We start from the raw sequence: 12,240 nt of genomic DNA on the forward strand, positions 1-12,240 counted from the left end.
AGGCCGCCGCTCCGGCCGCCCGCCGCCGCCGCTGCTGCAACAGCCCCCGCGGCCACCAGCCGGCCGCTCTCGCGAGATCTGCGGGAGCCAGGAGAGGGCGCGGGAAGGCGGCAGAGAGCGGCCCCCGCCGCCGGCCGCCCCGCCGAGCCGGGCAGCAGCGCCGCGCCGGGGGCGGGCGGTCGCCCCCCCGGAGCCTTGTTCCTCACCCCCTCAACCGGGCACCGCAGGCGCCTTCCGGCCCCGGGTACTTTATGTCGTCCCCCCCCCGGCCGGGGGCTGCCGGCGGGAGCGGGAAGCGCCGACGAGCCCGTGGTGGCATCCCCATCACAGCTTTTTGGTGTGTTTTCGGGGAGATCCCTCTGCTTCCCGTCCTTGCCACCATCCCGTGAATCCTGCATCCCGGCCCAAGTCAGGCTGGCTTCGGCTAAAAGTGCCTCTCCCTGCTCGTGGAGGTGATGGATGCTGCCGCGAGCATTGCCAAAAATCCCACAAGTGGGGTTCATGAGGTGGGGTTCGTGGTGGCCCACGAGACACACTCTGTGCTGGAGGGAGTAACGTTCATCAAGGATTTAAGATTCAAAATTAAGTTGCGAAGATGTCTGCGTGTCTTAGGTAACGCTTAGGTGTCATGGGAGGAACCCCCCCGTCTGCCCCATCACTATGATTAAAGCCTGTGTTATTAGTGACTCCGTGGGTAATGATGTGTCCTCCCTCCTAGGAGAGAGAGGTGAGGGAGAGCATTTGTCGTCCCCCATTGGCCCGTCCAGCCCAAATCACAGCACGACAAAAAAAAAACCAAAAAAACCAAACCACAGAGAGGAAAACAGTTTCCTTTTAACACAGAAGCGATGTTTCGGAGCTGCGGTGAGCTGCAGCTTGCCAGCTGTCAGCAGCTATCTGTCAGCCTGCAGCCCTGCCCTGAATGCCTGGGACATGCCCTGCTACGTGGATGCTACGTTTGAGTTTCAGCCCGCCCCGATGCCGGACTTCTCCCATGGGTCACCAGCGTGGGAACTGTGCGCTGGGCTGGCATCGCCGCACTGCACCCCTGTGGCAACCTGAGGGCTGATGCTCTGCCAGTCCTTCTCTCTCCTTTTGCTCTTTTTATTCTGAAGACAGATGACATTAAACAATTTTAACCGAGACTAATGACGCCTCTTGCTAATGCCAGCAGGTTTGCTCATGGAGTCTAAACCACTGCTTTATTCACGTGGGAGAGCTGGTAAATACATAACTGCTGAGGAAATGCGTTTGGGGAAAGCCTGGCACCCAGGAAGCATGTGGCCGGCCTGTCTCTGACCACGGTGGGGTGAGAATTGCTGGTGGTGATGGTGCTGATCAAGTGCAGCCAGCAGCAGAGGTCATTGTTCCTCCCCAGTGCAGACTGGCCGTTGCTGCTTTCAGAGCGGGTGTGCTCCAGCTGGCTACTGGTGATCCTGGGGACAGACCTGCCGATGCTTCTCCTTTGGTGGGATCGTGTTGGTGGGACCCTGCTTTCCCAGCCTCTTTCTGTGTTGCTAGTCACAGCAACTACCTAATACTCTGGTTTTGAGTCTCAATGTGGCTTGAATACAGGCATTTTCTTATTTAAGTAAACAGAACAAAACAAAAAAATGCACTTTTTACTTCCCAATAGGTAATCTTTTTCAATAGGAGCTCTACCATCGCAGCCCTTCCTGGCTGAGTAGCTGTGGCTGCGCTGCAGAGACCTGCATCGGTCTGCCCAGCACTAAAACAAGGTAACATGACCAAGACAAGCCTGGTGTGACTGTTTGAACAAAGAGACGTGCAAAACAGGACGGACAGAGGTGATGGACAGATGCAGGAGACGGGAATCTCTTCATACCTCATCCAGGTACTGATGGCAAAAGGCTGGACCTCCTGGGTCCCACGCTGCCCTCCCTTGCTGATGTGGTCAGATCAATATGTCCCATATGTTGGTCAGGCTTCATGTTGGTTGCTTGTGTGGGTTCTGCTGAAACCCGTCCCAGACCTTTGCTCTGAAAAACAGAAATCTTTCCAACCCCAGTCTGAACATACCAAGGGCTTCTTAACAGCTCCGCAGCTTTCGGCTCAGAGCTTTCGTAAGGTTTTCTCATGTTTTCTCCCCTTCCATGTGTCTCTCAGTAGCAATATATCCCCTTCGGCCCTTGTTCTGGTAGTTAAATAAGACCAAGTTTTGGTAGTTTTCTCTCATAAGATAAACCCTTTCTTTGACTGTTGCAGTCATCTTTTATCGCACCAGTTTTGGTTCCTCTGAAAGGCAGGGGAGAAGGTTTTCAGAGTCATGGCTGGGATTTCAGGTTTAAGATCAATGGGACTTTTGTTTTGAAATCCAATTCGGAGGGCTTTTAAGAACATATCTGACCGTTACAGCGAGCATCACAAAGTTTGGAGCCCAAGCCTGTTATTCAGCTACTAAACAACAACTCTGCTGACTCCAAGAACTTGTACGAACATTTATAATGGCAGGAGGGAATCTAACATTCAAACAACAGATAAGATTCGTAACAAAAGTGGCTGAGATGCAATTGTTATTGTGCAAGTCAGAGAAGAGGCTGTCACACATGGAGGGTGTTGCCAAGAAAGATGCATTCGAGTCACTGAGCCATTCTTCTCCCATCCACCGTCTGAATTCTCCTGCAGTCTTCCCGGATCTATTCAGGCTGAGCTGGGTGATCCACTGTGTTAGGGGGGTGACCAAGTTAAGACTCGCTGTTGGACACAGCTTTTTGCCAGGATGTGTCAGATCTTTGCCTTGGTCCAGTCCTTGTTCAGCCCTCCCACCGTGGAAAAGGGAGCATATTCTGGTTCGGAGTATTTCCTGAGCCATGGTGGGACTTGGAGCAATAACTCAATCAAAGCAAAGTTGCCGTCTCCGACTCTCGAAGCCGGGGCAATTAGAAGGTGGTTACAGCTGCGTGGGATGTCTGAAGTTGTGTGAAGGCTTAGACCAGCCACTGGACTGGAGCGTGGAACAGGATGGTGAAAGCTTCTGTTGCTTTCCATCTGGGTCTTCTTCAGAGCGTGCCTTTGGAGAGAGAAGCCCAGCACGGCTTGTGCACTGTCTGCGAGGCATTGGTTGCCCTGTGAACAAGCCCCATCGTGTGCAGTGAACAAGAAACTAGCACACCACATATGTAAGTCATTTATGAAGACGGGGAAGATGAACTGTGCACACAATAGAGTTGCTATTAGGTCTGTCGATCCTAATTAAAAAAATACTTCTCAATGAAAATTATTTATAAAAAGAAATCACAGTGACCCTAAATCAAATTATTTGTGAATGGTTTTTAGTCTCCCAGATCAGTTAAAACTCCTGTGTTAGTCACTGGATGTCATCCAAACTACATGCTGAATGAACAATGTGTTTGCCAACTTTCGTTTTTTTTTCACCCTCTCCCAGTTTGGCACGGGGCAGTTAAAGTCATTTTTCTAAATATCTTTCAGAACATCAAGCAACTGTAAAATAACAATGGAAAAGCTTGGCCACAGTTAACTACAGCCCTCCAGTTGTAACCGCTTCTCTCAAAGAAAGTCACTCCGGTTCCTTTGATGGTCTGTTCGGGGTGAGCACCAAGGCAGGGTTTGCTCCATGGGGGGACTGAGGGGTCGCTCTGCCTGCGATGCCACCTCACGGGTGAGCCTGGCTTCCCAGTCTTCAGGCACATGGCTGGATCCATGTTATCCCTGGGTACAGGGTTTGTGTCCTCCTGAACACCTGCTAGAGACTGACCTCCCAGGGACATACCAGCTGTTCCTTGACACAACTGCAGTTCCCAGGGCGAGCTGTAAAGACTCCTCTTTTGCTGGCTCTTAAAAAAAAAGGGGGGGGGGGGCAGTGATTGCACAATGGCAGAACGAGTTCTTGCTTCTTGTGTCTGCAAAGACAAAGTGCTAATTCTTCTAAGCACCATGTGAAGTCCCATCCAAGTGAATTAAATTTGGGATTGTTTTCATAATGGCTTGTTCCAATTATGGAGCATGCTTTCTCTTCTCCCTTGACTGGTCTGCAAGTCTCCTGGCCACCCTATTCTCAGCAAGTTGGCTTCCCCCTCATCGGTTCTTTCTTTTTCTGACCATGGAGGACTCTGCTGTGTCGTCACCTGTAGAGAGGGAGGACCCTTGCCAATTCTTGGTTTCCAATGACGTTAGAGGGAAGAACGATTCTTCAGCTCCCCACATCATCCAGTAAGTGCTGTCTGCTGTTCTGCTGAAAACCAGCAACAAATGGCCACCAAATTCTAATCTTGCTGGTTTTCAGTGACTACGATTTGTAAAACCAGGGTGCTCTGGTCCTTGCCTCCTCAGGAGGAGTGAGAATTAAAGCACAGTACTGCGTACAGTTGTTAGCAAAGGTTATGCAGCCTCTAAATGTGACCGTACCTGGTCCATCTGGAGACAGATCTGCTGATGTTGCACCAGGGTACAGTCACCCCGCTTTATGACAGCCCGCCTCCCGGTATCCAGCTTGCTTGCTTGCCTCTGGTGGAAGCAGTGCAATGCCTGGCTGGACCTCCTGCTTCCCTTCCCTCCTCCCATGCTCGCGGCACTGGCTGGGAAGGTGCTCCATCTCCAGGGGCTCCCCAGGAGGATGGACACAGCTGGCTCGGTGGGAGAGCTGGCTTTGGTGCACCAGCTGGCTTGTCATTTGATTAGGATGAGGGCACTCCTGTGTTTTTTGCTGTACTATTCCTGTTGTTCTCATACTGCCTTGCTGGTGTCTCCAGAGCTATGGCCAACTGCCTGGATGGTCCTGGGGTGCTGTTCCTACAGCTACAGCCATGACTCCAGGGCCTTGAGTTGTACAGCTGTGCAACAAGCCAACTGACAGCCTCTTTGGTCTTGCTCTTTTTCTGGGTTTATGGACATGATGGGGTTTGTGGGCTGTGAATCCATCCCCTCAAGGCACGTTTTTGGAAAGTGTGCTTTAGAAAGCACTGGCAGGCATCATCTGCAGCACTTCTGGGTTTCCTAGCCCTGCCTGATAGGGATTTACCCCGCTCCTGTGCCAGAGTACCTGATTTATCGTGCCATTAATTTACAGCCTCCAAAAGCTGCTGGATCACAGCAAGTGGGGTCATGAACGTGTTCAAGAGCAATCCAGCCATTGCAGGTTCTTACAAAAGAACGGGGTGGGAGAAGGCAGTGCTCTCCACACCACGTGGAGAGGAGCCTCTGCTCTCAAGACTTCCACATATGAGTATGTCTCAGCCCAGACAAACCGCTGTGCCTTCAGGCTGGGAGAGTTTTCTGGCCTTTTGCAACATCTGTTTTTTGAGGATAAGAGTCCCACCCCTCCCCGAGGCACCTTCTTGCAGGCTGGTGATTCGTTTCCACTACTTTAAATCCCCTTTCCTTGAAAAGCATGTGAGGATGTCGGCAATTCGGCAATTCCCAAATCATGGACCAGGTCTTTTACAATCCTTTGAAAAGTCCTTGGTGTGTTCATGGGTCCAAATAGCTTCTGCAGCATTCAGACAACCTATGGAGAGCTATGCAAACCCATCATCTCAACCATCGTTTCTCACCACTTTGACCTCTGGATGGTACCCAGATGCCAGCCCAAAGCTACTGATGTTTTGGGGTTTGTTTCCTCCATTTTTTCTGTCTGCAGTGTTGTCTCAGTTGGAGTGTAGGGCATTAACTTGACATATGTGGAGGAAGTTTCCTGTAGCCAATGCTTATCCCCAGGTCCTTGCTCTGCTACTGGCCCAGGGATGCCAAGGTAACACACTTTATTTTGTGAAATCGGCTTGCAGTTGAGCTTGTCTTTCAGCCTCCTGCCTGTGCAAGGGGAATTTGACAGGTGGCTGCCCTGTGGAGACCTCTCCCTGGCTGGACCATTGTCTGATGCTGGTAAAAGCACTTCTTTAGGCTCTTTATCACTGAGCCTGTTGGATGCTGGAGACAAAGTGTAGAGCCTCATGGATGCTTTGAGACAACTGGCACTGGAGGACTGATGTAGTTCTGCCACAGCTCCTGTGGCATGAGCTGCCGTGGTTCAACATGGCTGGGGAGGTGTGAGGAACACACCTTTGTGCCCCATGGCTTACTGTGGCCAAGCTCCTTGTGAGGCTACCTCATCCACCGGGAACATTGCATTATAGTCAGATTTGTCCTGTTGGCCCTCCATGGCTCTCTGATGAATGCTCCAGGCACCATCACTGCAGTGAGTTTGTGGTTTCCTTGCTAGCACTTCCCAGCCCTACCACCTTGTCCTGAGCAGTGGGATGTTTCCAGTTCAGGAGTCAGTCTTCGTGAAGCTGGGGCTCTCCGCACACTGCTTCCCATTGCCCTGCCAAGAAAGTGCCTCTCCCAACTCCTGGCGGGCATAGTTCCAATGTGATGGAATGTGACTCAAGCTGGTAGAGAAGTGGAGCTTAGAGCCTTTGGGAGTCCAAAGCTGAGGCAGGGCTGCCTCCCCACTTCCATCCTGCCCCGCTTTTCAAAGGCACACTCGTACATACAGCAAATTCAGAAGAAAGCTGTCAATAAAGACCGTCATCTGGGGCCTCAATGCTGGTGGCATTGTCCAGATCGTGCAGCTAGAGGTACACCTTCTCCGCAGCCTATTTATCCCTAATCCAATGTCTGTCTTCTCAAAGTGCCAGCCAAAATACTCCCCTAGGGCAACGGGGATTTACTGGGGTACTGCAGGAGGCAGTAACCCTGTCTGCCCTGACCTCCTCAAGTCCATTAGTGCACCCAGCCCGGTTCACAGGGAGCAAGGTCGCCTGTGGAGCTGGGGCAAAGGGGGGCCGGTGGAATTGTCTTAACTGACTACTTCCATCTTGGGCCAAAGAAACCCCAAACATTTGTGAAGATGAGAAAGAAGATTTAAAATAAATTGCAGTTTTGAAATGAGATTTAGAACAAATCACTGTCTTGTGGTTCTCAAGAAAAGAATACTCTGACATTTTTTTTTTTTCCCCAAAAGAGAAGTTCTTCTCCTGAGTTCAGCCGGAAGTGATATTTCACAACTGTACAGGAGCATTGGGGTCCACAGGATCACAAGCCTCCTTGCAGAGGCCATGCAAAGGATGCTGTGAGACAAGATGCCAGCTTCAAAAGCTTTCGTTTTCTTTTTTCCTCCTTTTCCTTTTCCTTTTTTTTTTCCTCTCTTTCCCTTTCTTAACTCTGACTTTTAATACATCTTTTTATTTCCCAAGTAGCTAGTGGCTTTGCGATATCCACCAGGGTTTCCTGGCTTTTGGAATACACACTATCATGTCAAACTCAGGCCTCAGAAATGGATCCCTTTCCTTCTCTCATATCCAGAAACTCTTGGGTGAGCTTCAGAGGCTGTGGTTCCTCCCAAGCACTAGCAAACATCTGAAGCATGAGATTAGCCCAGTGATTTTATAGTGTGCTCAGCTGGGAGCTGTTACAATGCTGAGCTCGGACCCCAATTCTTTGTGCCAGGGAACATAGAGGGACGAGTTCCCCATTACCTTGGAAGTTAGAACTAGATGATCTTTAAGGTGCCTTCCAACCCAAACCATTCTATGATTCTATGACATCATAGCTTTGGGGATGCAGGGTGGGACACTGCATGAAACAATAGACAACACACCACAAGGACTTAAAGGCCTCCCCACCCTCAAAAAAAATATGCAAGGAAGCATCAGCATAACCCCATAGCATGTGCTTTCAGCCAGATAACAAAAATCAGCTAAGTGGGACTAAAAACAATTAATACCTCACGGAGAGGATGAAATCATTGCTTAGCATAAAACATGTGGATTGTCAGGATGTGTTGACATGGCAGCAAATGCCTGGATCTTGAGACAGGAATCTAACCCGACTGTCCCCATTCTGAGAGGAGCTCTCAGGTGGGCTGGCTGCTGCCAGCGTGCCATGGTACCCACTTCCCACCCTCTGTCGGGTTTTGTTTACATGGCTGTGAAAGGAAAACTTCTCCATTACTCATACAACAAAGAGCAAACTGTGCAGATCAACTCATACAGAATAGACAGGTGCTTAGATTCGCTGCTGGATTGTGAGTAATGGATGCTGTTGAGTTTAAATGTCCCTATGGTGGAACCTCTTGCTGCATTCTGATAATTGTCTCCTGCACCCTGTGCCCACCTAGTGATGTTACTGACTCTGGTTTTGAATCCTTGATCCTTGTGGTGGTAAGTTGCAGTCAGCACTGGCTAATGGATGTGTTCAAGGCTTGTTCTAGCAGTGTAAGCTCATTGCAGAAGCTCAGGACCTGCCTTTTGGGTCCTTGGGACACATGTATGTGTGTGAGTGAATAGAGCCCTGCGGACACATAGCTGATACTGAAGCAGTAATTTAAAAGAATGCTACATAAAACCAGGAATAGAGTAACACCTATCTGGAGGAGAGCAGAGGCACTGGAGCTGTGCACACATCATTAATTTAAACACTTCCAACTCCCCTCCCTCACAGTTCCACCTAGGTGGAAAAAAAAACATGCCCTGGAAGCTCTCATTGGTGCCCAGCCAGAGATGGAAAGACCCAAAGGCATTTCCGCATCTCTTCTTGCAGCCCAGGGGTCTTTGGGGAGGTGTTTATAAATGCCTGTTCTCTTCATAGTGCTCTTGGCCCCTGTCTGGCTTGCAGGTGGTCCAGCCTCAGAACTACTGCCATGGCTGTGGTCCGAGCTTGTTTTGAAATGCTTCATGCCCAGCTCCTTGCAGGGCTGCCCTGGTGCTGAGGCTGAGCGGGGAATTGCCCTGGAAGCAGGTGCATAGTCTCCAGGAGGGATGGGGCGTGCTGTGCAGATCCAGGAGGAGGGAATTTCCCTCTTCAAAGCTTCTCCTGAAGGTTAGTCATTGTTCATCCAGCACCAAAACTGCAAGGGAGACGAGTCTCTTGTACTGGAAGGAGATCAGTCGTGAGGTTTCCCTGCCACGGGGAGCCCACAATATGTTGGGGAAGGGCTTCCCCAGGTAAGACTCTGTGTTTGGGTGGGGATGGCCAGGATGAGCTGGCAGCCTCTGAAAGACTGGTGCTATCCCTGCCTCGTGTCCCCTCCTTTACCCCTTGGTAGGGGTCTGCACACCTTCCTGGAGGAAGGGCCAGGGATAGAAGGCGGCTAGCAGGAACCTTCCGCCTTCCTCAGATCCCACCCCAGGGTGGAAAGCCAAGTGGGTTTTCAGGGTCAGGGGAGCTGCTGAAGTGGCAGAGCTGGCTGAGCAGCAAATTGGCTGAAAGGAAAAGGTGAAACAGCAGTGGTTTTTTTTCCCAGAGCTGCAGGGGACAGTGGCCGGAGGCGCCTGGCCAGCCAGTGTGGCAATTCAGGCACTGGCAGAGGGGAGCCGGAGAGCTGCATGGCAGCTCTGGCTGGAGGAGGACAGCACAAGGGACTGCTGGGTGCCTTTGAACAAGTGCAATGGATGTGGAGTGGAGCCAAGAAGCTTGGGGATGGTGCTGGCAGGAGGGAGCTCCATCTCCCTTGCTTTGGGGAGTAGAGTCTTCTCCTGTCTCCCAGGCTAGTCACCCCAAAACACCAGGAGGAGTTACCATTTTCCTGGTGTTCCTTTTCCAGAGAGGAGAAGTACCTGCTTTCTGCCTCATCAGAGTGGGCAGAGGGTCCTAGTCTGGAGTGTGGATCAGACTCTGCGCCCCAACAGTGAGTTGCCCCCTTGCAGGGCACAGGCCAGAGTTGCAGTTTCTCTCTCCACTTGCTTTGCCGGAGGCTTCCAGGTGGCACTTGCCCATGCACAGTGCCTTTCCCCGCACAGTGCCTTTCCCCACACAGTGCCCTGTGGCCAAGCTGTGCTTTGGAGCCAGGGGAAGCCCAGGGGTGCCAGAAGTGCCTGGCCTGGAATGCCTCAGGAAAGAGCCTGTTTCTGTCCCCAAGAGCAGTGGCAAGCTGTACCATGCTCCTTCTTAGTTGTGACAGCAGAGGAGAAAGAGAGAAATCATTGAGCAAGAAGTGAAGCTGTCGTGTGTCTCTTTGGCAACTCTCAGCCACAGTGCCCAGTGGTTTACGTGTTTCTTGCATTAAGGTCCCTTCCAAGAAGACTTGCACAGCTCCTGGAGCTGGATCTGAGTTTTCATGCTAGCCCTGTGTTTGGTCTTGCTCTTTCTGAGAGAGGTGATGTGTCCCATGAGCTTGACCTTTCTCCAGAAGGCTGGACCCTCTGGGCACCCTGCACCCCTTTGGGCTGAGCACAGATTCAAGCAGGGCACCCGCTGCTCCAACTGGTGCTAGTGAAGTTCCTGCTGATGCTGTTTAGCAGTCATCAGGAGAGGAATGTGGTTGGATCCCCTGAGATGCAAACACTTGGTTGACTGTAAACAAGCCTATTTACACATATGCCCCTCTGCCTGGCAGGTGGCTTGGAGAATGTGGGAGCTTCAGAAGAATTTATAGCTTGTAAGTTCTAAACTACTTGTTATGCAGTCATTTACATGAGAACAATGAAGGCATCTCATTATTGGCTGTTCACAGCAACTGGCCATGGTGGCAAACAAAGCCCTTTTGAAAGGCAGGAAGAGATGGTCCCTCAGTACAATTTGATAGTGAGGGATAGCAGGATGAGAGTTTGAAGCCATCCTTCAGGTATTGCAACGCTGGCCTGTTGCCTAGTCCTTCAGTGGCCCAGCCAGGTGGGCCCCACACCTGCCCCACACCTGAGAGGCAGCATCCACCAGATCCCAGTCTCTGACTTTGCCAGGGATATAAAGCTGTTCTTTGAACCATGCTCCATTGTCTTCCCTGAGGAGGATCCACAACTATCCTTCAAGGAGAAGGAAGACCTGAAGCATGCATTGACCATGCTGATAGGTGGAGGCATGGGCCAGCTCTGCAGTCTTCGTGCAAGAGGTGAGAGTGGTAGCCACCACTGATGGGAGGTAGATGTGATATCACTCTTTAAAGGTCCATTGGTTTCTGTACCTGGAGGAAGAGAAAGCCAACTTGGCTCCTCACTTGAAGCTTCACCAAGAAGAAAAGGGTCTGTGACAAAGAGGTTGTCTAAGAGCAGCAGAGTTGCTTGTCATTCACATGGGCTTGATACCTACCAGCCCTGAGGTGATGAAGAGGCCCAACTCATGACTGCAAAAGTCCTGTGTGCCCAAGATAGGTGCTGTGACAAGGAAGAGTCAGACACGAGGTGGAGAGAAGTCCTCTGTAACTCATCTGCAAGTGCTTTCCCATGGGCAGCATTAAGAAATGTTGTATTGTAGCAGGGAAATATTTTTAAGTATCTAATTTCCTTTATTAATTATTTAATATTTGCCTTCATCTCTTTCAGAGCTGCTTTGAGGATGTTTTCTGGAGCATCGTTGTGGCTCTGAGAGCTGGCGGGGCTCCTTCCTGTCCAGCTGAGACCTGGCTAGGGCTTGAAAACCTGGGATGCCTGCTCTCTGGTGTAGCTGGAGATTAACAGCTTGAGGATGTTGTCCCATAACTTGTCTCTTTGGGATTTTGCTGAAGGGGTATTCAATATAAAACCTCTCGGCCCGTAAGCCAGACCTTTACTGTGCAGGCCACATCGCTTTACGTTTCCCTGCAAGATGCCATGGCAAAAACTCTATAAAGGTATTTGGTCTCTTGATACTCTGGTTTCCCACAGTGCAAGAGAGGCTGGAGGGCTCACTCTGGCATGGTGTCAGCAAGGAAATAGCTTCCCTTTTATGAGGCAATTCCTTGGAGAGGGATGGAGTACGAGAGGGTGGTGTTTGCTGAGCTGACTCTTGGTGTAGAGGAAGGGACATTTTTATGCCCCAGTCTTAGAGGGGTGATGGCAGCTCCCCAGCACCTTGGTTGTGTTTGGGTGAGATGTGGGCTCCAAGGATGTCTGCTGGTTGTATGCTTTTAGATCAACAAGTCCCAGCTGGGGCTGTGCAAGCCCTGCAGTGGATGGGACAAGGAGAACAGTTGACTTAATCAGGCCAGGAGGAGGAGAAAACCACAGCAAATCCATGGCTCCCCCAAATCCTGCTGCTGGGGAGAGCAGGAATTGCTTGGAGCCAGTGAGAAATGCCCCCGGCACAGCGAGAAGTCCTTCTTCTCCATCTCCAGGGATCATTAAGGTGGTTTCGACTTCTCACAGTGTGTCTAGATGAGGGGCTAGTTTGTTTTTATGGTTTACAGCAGAGGATATTGCTTATGGGAATGTTTTGGGAATTCATTAAAAAGAGAAATACAGACCAGCCCTGGCATGATCGAAATAAAGTGGTGTGTAAGTGTGCAGGAACATGCATCCTGCACACGAACATGAACATCCTCTCAATAATTATATTCAGTTAATTATTTTG

This window comes from Numenius arquata, chromosome 11 (assembly GCF_964106895.1).
Source record: "Numenius arquata chromosome 11, bNumArq3.hap1.1, whole genome shotgun sequence".
NCBI classification, from domain to species: domain Eukaryota; kingdom Metazoa; phylum Chordata; class Aves; order Charadriiformes; family Scolopacidae; genus Numenius; species Numenius arquata.